Source organism: Nerophis lumbriciformis, linkage group LG25 (genome assembly GCF_033978685.3).
Source record: "Nerophis lumbriciformis linkage group LG25, RoL_Nlum_v2.1, whole genome shotgun sequence".
Taxonomy (NCBI): domain Eukaryota; kingdom Metazoa; phylum Chordata; class Actinopteri; order Syngnathiformes; family Syngnathidae; genus Nerophis; species Nerophis lumbriciformis.
This window is the reverse complement of record NC_084572.2, coordinates 24,648,944-24,656,154: the sequence shown is the minus strand read 5'-3', so window position 1 is coordinate 24,656,154 and position 7,211 is coordinate 24,648,944.

Sequence of the window (7,211 nt, the reverse complement as noted above, 5' to 3'; positions counted from 1 at the left end):
ATATGGTTTTTTTCCCCCTTCTTTATCATGCATTTTCTGCCGGAGCGACTTATACTCCAAAAAATACGATACTTACTTACTTACGCACCAGTTGTTGGATTGTAATGTGGATCTTAGTTGTAGTTTTCATTGTGAATTAGTGAATTATATTTATATAGCGCTTTTCTCTAGTGACTCAAAGCACTTTACATAGTGAAACCCAATATCTAAGTTACATTTAAGCCAGTGTGTGTGGCACTGGGAGCAGGTGGGTAAAGTGTCTTGCCCAAGGACACAACGGCAGTGACTAGGATGGCAGAAGCGGGGATCGAACCTGGAACCCTCAAGTTGCTGGCACGGCCACTCTACCAACCGAGCTATACCGCCCCATTAACACATCAATCAATGTTTATTTATACAGCCCTAAATCACAAGTGTCTCAAAGGGCTGCACAAGCCACAACGACATCCTCGGTACATAGCCCACATAAGGGCAAGGAAAAACTCACCCCAGTGGGACGTCGATGTGAATGACTATGAGAAACCTTGGAGAGGACCGCATATGTGGGTAACCCCCCCCCAGGGGAGACCGAATGAAATGGATGTCGAGTGGGTCTGACATAATATTGTGAGAGTCCAGTCCATAGTGGATCCAAGGTGTTGAAATTACATTGTAAAATCGCTAATCCTAATCAGTAGAGATGTCCGATAATATCTGCCTGCCGATATTATCGTCCGATAAATGCGTTAAAATGTAATATCGGAAATTATCGGTATCGTTTTTTTTTGTTTGTTTTTTATTAAATCAAAAACCACAAGATACACTTACAATTAGTGCACCAACCCAAAAAAACTCCCTCCCCCATTTACACTCATTCACACTCATTCACACAAAAGGGTTGTTTCTTTCTGTTATTAATATTCTGGTTCCTACATTATATATCAATATATATCAATACAGTCTGCAAGGGATACAGTCCGTAAGCACACATGATTGTGCGTGCTGCTGGTCCACTAATAGTACTAACCTTTAACAGTTAATTTTACTCATTTTCATTAATTACTAGTTTCTATGTAACTGTTTTTATATTGTTTTACTTTTTCTTTTTTTTAGAAAAGGTTTTTAATTTATTTATCTTATTTTATTTTATTTTTTTTAAAGTACCTTATCTTCACCAGTGACGTGCAGTCACTAGAGGCAGGTGAGGCGGGGCCTCACCTGCCATCATGGAAAGAAAAAAAATGTAAAAAGAAAAAAAATTAATTAAATTGTTAAATGTATTCAGTGATTATACTATAAAGTTATTTTCTATTTAACTTCTATTATTCAAACTATTCTTTTATTCAAAATCGCTGAATTTTCACATATGCCGTTCAAATACTGAGAAGAGACGGTGCGGTGATCAGCAGCCAGTTGAGGCACGTCACTCAGTGCCTCACCATGGATTGCGGACTCAGCTAACTGCTGGCCTGCTGTGCAGTAAGACCGTATTGCTATATGAATTATATTATACATTTCCATAGTTTAGTTAGCTGAGGTATATAATGTACAGTGTAAACAACTGTATGTGTGTAACGTATTTCTTGTGCTGAGCAATCATAAAACTGCTGCGAAGATGCACTGTGTGAGGCTCGCAGTAATCCCGCCTCCTGGTGGTAGAGAATGCACCCCCGCCGTAGAATGCACCCCCTGACGGGGAGTGTTGTATCAACTAAAGCCCACACTTAAACTTTCCACGTGCAAGATTGAATCTATTTAAAAAAGTTATTTAATAGGAAGCCAAAAAGTGCAAAAACAATAATGTTCGTGTTGGAGGAGTTGTGAATGACTGCAGGGCCACAACATTAGGTACACCTGCAGACTGCAGCACGGATTTCATATTTCTTTCATTCACAACTCCTCCAACACGAACATTATTGTTTTTGCACTTTTTGGCTTCTTATTGAGCTGCTGCATTTTTTGGTTGGGTTGTTTATTTCTATTGAGTAACTTCTACATTTCTAAAAGGGGAGGAATGTAATAGAGTGATCTATGTTTGTCTGTTGCCATCTCCTGGTTAATGTTGGCTATAGCGTACTGTGGTTACTTTTTGGTTGGCCAACGATTTACGTGGTGTTGCGCACCTGACGTCGAGTGTGTTGAGTCTGTTCTGAAGTCTACAGTAAAGAGACGTACTTCATCACCTCGCCTGGTTATTGCCTCCAACCCAATATATTACATAAAGGTAAGACCATAGTAACATTTTTTTTATTAAATGTGCTTTTTTGTGTGCTACAGTTTGTATGTGTAAAGTTAAAGTTAAGTTAAAGTACCAATGATTGTCACACACACACTAGGTGTGGTGAAATTTGTCCTCTGCATTTGACCCATCCCTTGATCACCCCCTGGGATGTGAGGGGAGCAGTGGGCAGCAGCGGCGCCGTGCCCGGGAATAATTTTTGGTGATTTAACCCCCAATTCCAACCCTTGATGCTGAGTGCCAAGCAGGGAAGAATGCTGGTATGAGCTTTTAAACATAACCCGTTAACTGCTGCCAATCAAATGGTGAATAAGATACTCTTTAGGGTTGATATGTTTGTAAATCTGACTGTGATGAAGTCAGTGCCTCACCAGCCATCAACCTCACCGCACATCACTGATCTTCACCATACCTGGTTGTCCAAATTAGGCATAATAATGTTGATATATGCAGTGTGTTAATTCCACGACTGCATATATCGGTTGATATCGGTATCGGTAATTAAAGAGTTGGACAATATCGGAATATCGGCAAAAAGCCATTATCGGACATCCCTACTAATCAGTAACATGCGGGGTTGCCAACTCCTTGGGAAGAAAAAAAAAAAAAGGGACATCTTGCAGGGATGGTCGACTGCCCTCAGTGACGAAACAAACACATATACCGAAAAGTATCGAAGTACATTTTGGTACTAAAATATTGGTATCGGGACAACACTAGTCTCTATGCAGTTTTTGAAAATACTGCGATGTCCCATGCTGTCTTATCGCAGTATTCATGTGGTTTTGTGCAAGATTCACTGTCGATTGTTACTTGGCTTCCTGAGAAAATCAACTGCAGCACTATCATGCCAGAGAGCTTGCGCATGTCCTCAGAGAATGGCAGAAAAAAAATGGAACCACCTGATTCGCCACTTTCTCTTGTGTACACCGATTGTGCAACAAAGTAAGATACTGTGTTGCTTTATGGAAGGAAACAAAAAGGCTGTGAGTTTTGGCCAAAGCATATCATGCATCAATCAGATGGAACTTTTAACTAGCGTTTTCTTCTGGTACGTAGAGAACGTCTGTCTTTTCTGTGAATCAAGAACCTGTAAAAAGAACAGGCTGATTGTGTGCAAGTAGGGGAGAAGGAAAAAGGAAGCGACACAGCAGATGCGCAGCGCTCGGTCGGTCCGGAGGCAGGCCGAGATAGACATGAAACAAGAGGATGTAATAATAAATATAGTTTCCTGATTTAAGTTTGGCCTGACTTGGGGGACACGAATGACCTTTTCACCCCACCGCATTGTCTCGCCCTGTGATATGAAAAAAAAAAAAAAAAAGGGTGCGTACATGAAGGTTATTTTAGAAGCTCAGGAAAGGGATGAGTGGCCAACACCCTGATGTTGTGTAGACAATAAATACAAGCATGCAAGTCATGACAGATGTATTCTTAGAGCTCCTACACATAATAGACAAAGAGGCTTGAAAATAAAGTCAAACAGAAATACTGACAATAAAAGGAGATTTTCACAACAATATATATAAACCTTGTATTGTACAGTGGAAGTGAAATGAATCCATTTCAGGCTATCACAAAACATGCATTCATTCTAAATAGAATAGAATGGAATTTATTGTCATTATATTTGCATATAACGAGATTAAGGACTCCAACTTAAGGTGCGGTAGTGGGAACAAATATGGGGTAAAAATGAATTACACAAGAGGTAATAAAGAAAAAACTAACAATTAGGGATGTTCGATAATGGCTTTTTGCCGATATTCCGATATTGTCCAACTCTTTAATTACCGATACCGATATCAACCGATATATACAGTCGTGGAATTAACACATTATTATGCCTAATTTGGACAACCAGGTATGGTGAAGATAAGGTACTTTAAAAAAAATAAATATTAAAATTAAATAAGATAAATAAATTAAAAACATTTTCTTGCATAAAAAAGAAAGTAAAACAATATAAAACAGTTACATAGAAACTAGTAATTAATGAAAATGAGTAAAATTGTTACTGATTAGTAGGGATATCCGATAATGGCTTTTTGCCGATATCCGATATTCCGATATTGTCCAACTCTTTAATTACCGATACCGATATCAACCGATATATGCAGTCGTGGAATTAACACATTATTATGCCTAATTTGGACAATTAGGTATGGTGAAGATAAGGTAATTTTAAAAAAAATTAATAAAATAAATAAATTAAAAACATTTTCTTGAATAAAAAAAAAAAAGTAAAACAATATAAAAACAGTTACATAGAAACTAGTAATTCATGAAAATGAGCCAAATTAACTGTTAAAGGTTAGTACTATTAGTGGACCAGCAGCACGCACAATCATGTGTGCTTACGGACTGTATCCCTTGCAGACTGTATTGATATATATTGATATATAATGTAGGAACCAGAATATTAATAACAGAAAGAAACAACCCTTTTGTGTGAATGAGTGTAAATGAGAGAGGGAGGTTTTTTGGGTTGGTGCACTAATTGTAAGTGTATCTTGTGTTTTTTATGTTGATTTAATAATAAAAATAAAAAAAATTATATTAAAAAAAAACATACCGATAATAAAAAAAACGATACCGATAATTTCCAATATTACATTTTAAAGCATTTATCGGACATCTCCACTAACAATTGAAATAAACAGACTACTATCCAATAAAAATAATAAGCCATCCTGTACAATATACAGAACACTATAGAAATACAAAATAATGTACAATATACAGAACAAGACAAGAGTACCGGAGTAATAAATAACATACCGATAATAAAAAAAACGATACCGATAATTTCCAATATTACATTTTAAAGCATTTATCGGACATCTCCACTAACAATTGAAATAAACAGACTACTATCCAATAAAAATAATAAGCCATCCTGTACAATATACAGAACACTATAGAAATACAAAATAATGTACAATATACAGAACAAGACAAGAGTACCGGAGTAATAAATAACAATCAGTGTCGGATGTATTGCACTGGAAGGGTAATATTGCACAGTAGGGTATTAAGGTAGGATATTGTATAGGGGTGAATTATTATTATAAAGACAATATTCCAAGTAACATTTCAATATTCTTAACCATGAGAATATTAAAAAGACGTTAACCATAAAGCGGAAACTACGGTCATCACAACTATTCCAACTTTGACAACTCGTGAGTGGAGGAAACGGCATAAGCGTTGTGCAAGTGTAAAAATAAGTTAGCCGCTATTTAGTAAAGCCACAAAAAAATAAAAAAGTATTCAGGCAGTAAGTCGGACATGTTTCCAGTGAGGGTTGGACTCCGCCAAAGCTGCCCTTTGTCACCGATTCTGTTCATAACCTTTATAGACAGAATTTCTAGGCATAGCCAGGGAGTTGAGGGGATCCGGTTTGGTGGCTGCAGGATTAGGGCTCTGCTTTTTGCAGATGATGTGGTCCTGATGGCTTCATCTGGCCAGGATCTTCAGCTCTCACTGGATCGGTTCGCAGCCGAGTGTGAAGCGACTGGGATGAGAATCAGCACCTCCGAGTCCGAGTCCATGCTTCTCGCCCGGAAAAGGGTGGAGTGCCATCTCAGGGTTACGGAGGAGACCCTGCCCAAAGAGGAGGAGTTCAAGTACCTCGGAGTCTTGTTCACGAGTGAGGGAAGAGTGGATCGTGAGATCGACAGGCGGATCGGTGCGGCGTCTTCAGTAATGCGGACGCTGTATCGATCCGTTGTGGTGAAGAAGGAGCTGAGCCGGAAGGCAAAGCTCTCGATTTACCGGTCGATCTACGTTCCCATCCTCACCTATGGTCATGAGCTTTGGGTTATGACCGAAAGGACAAGATCACGGGTACAAGCGGCCAAAATGAGGGTGTCAGGGCTCTCCCTTAGAGATAGGGTGAGAAGCTCTGTCATCCGGGGGGAGCTCAAAGTAAAGCCACTGCTCCTCCACATTGAGAGGAGCCAGATGAGATGGTTTGGGCATCTGTCAGGATGCCACCCGAACGCCTCCCTAAGGAGGTGTTTAGGGCACGTCCGACCGGTAGGAGGCCACGGGGAAGACCCAGGACACGTTGGGAAGACTATGTCTCCCGGCTGGCCTGGGAACGCCTCGGGATCCCCCGGGAAGAGCTGGACGCAGTGGCTGGGGAGAGGGAAGTCTGGGCTTCCCTGCTTAGGCTGCTGCCCCCGCGACCCGACCTCGGTTAAGCGGAAGAAGATGGATGGATGGAATCACCATTTGGTAACTCCTGAGTGGAAAGAGTGGCGCTGACTTGGTTTGTTGCGCTTTTGACAAGTAAACATAACTTAACTGTTAAATAATAAAGCAAAGGTATTCGCCATTGAATCAAACCTATTCCGTCTTTAGTGACTTTTGAGTGGAGGAAGTGGCGCCTACTTGGGGCATTGAGTTTTTTAACATTTTTAACTGTCGTTCAAGTGTAAAAATAAGTTAACCGCTGTATATTAAAGCTAAAAGAAATCAAAAGTTGTCACCATTTGATGACTTGTGAGAGGAATAAGTGGAGTCAACTTGCGCTTTTTAATATTCTTAACTATTCTTCAAGTATAAAAAGAAGTTTGTCAGGTTCAAATACTGATGACATCTGTTAAACAAGAGGCAAAGAATTAAACAGAGACAGAATTCAATTTGGACTCAATTGAGGAGACACGCCTGGACACACTGTACACTTGTACAGTCTCCAGCATGCTCTGCCAAAAGATTGCATGCCTCCTTCTTTTATTTTGGACCCTCCCCGACCACATGGCCACCGCTGTTTCCAAAGGACAAAGGTCGCAAAAAGTTCACAGAAAAGGTCGTATACAGTTCACAGGAAAGGTCACTTCAAAAAGAGTTCGTAAAATAGTTCAAAAAGAGTTCGTAAAATACTTCAAAAAGAGTTCGTCTGGAAATTGGGCAGATCCTGTCATCTCTCCGCTCTGAAGTCCTTGGGCCAGAGCAACATCCTTCTGTTGATTCCCATACATGAAAG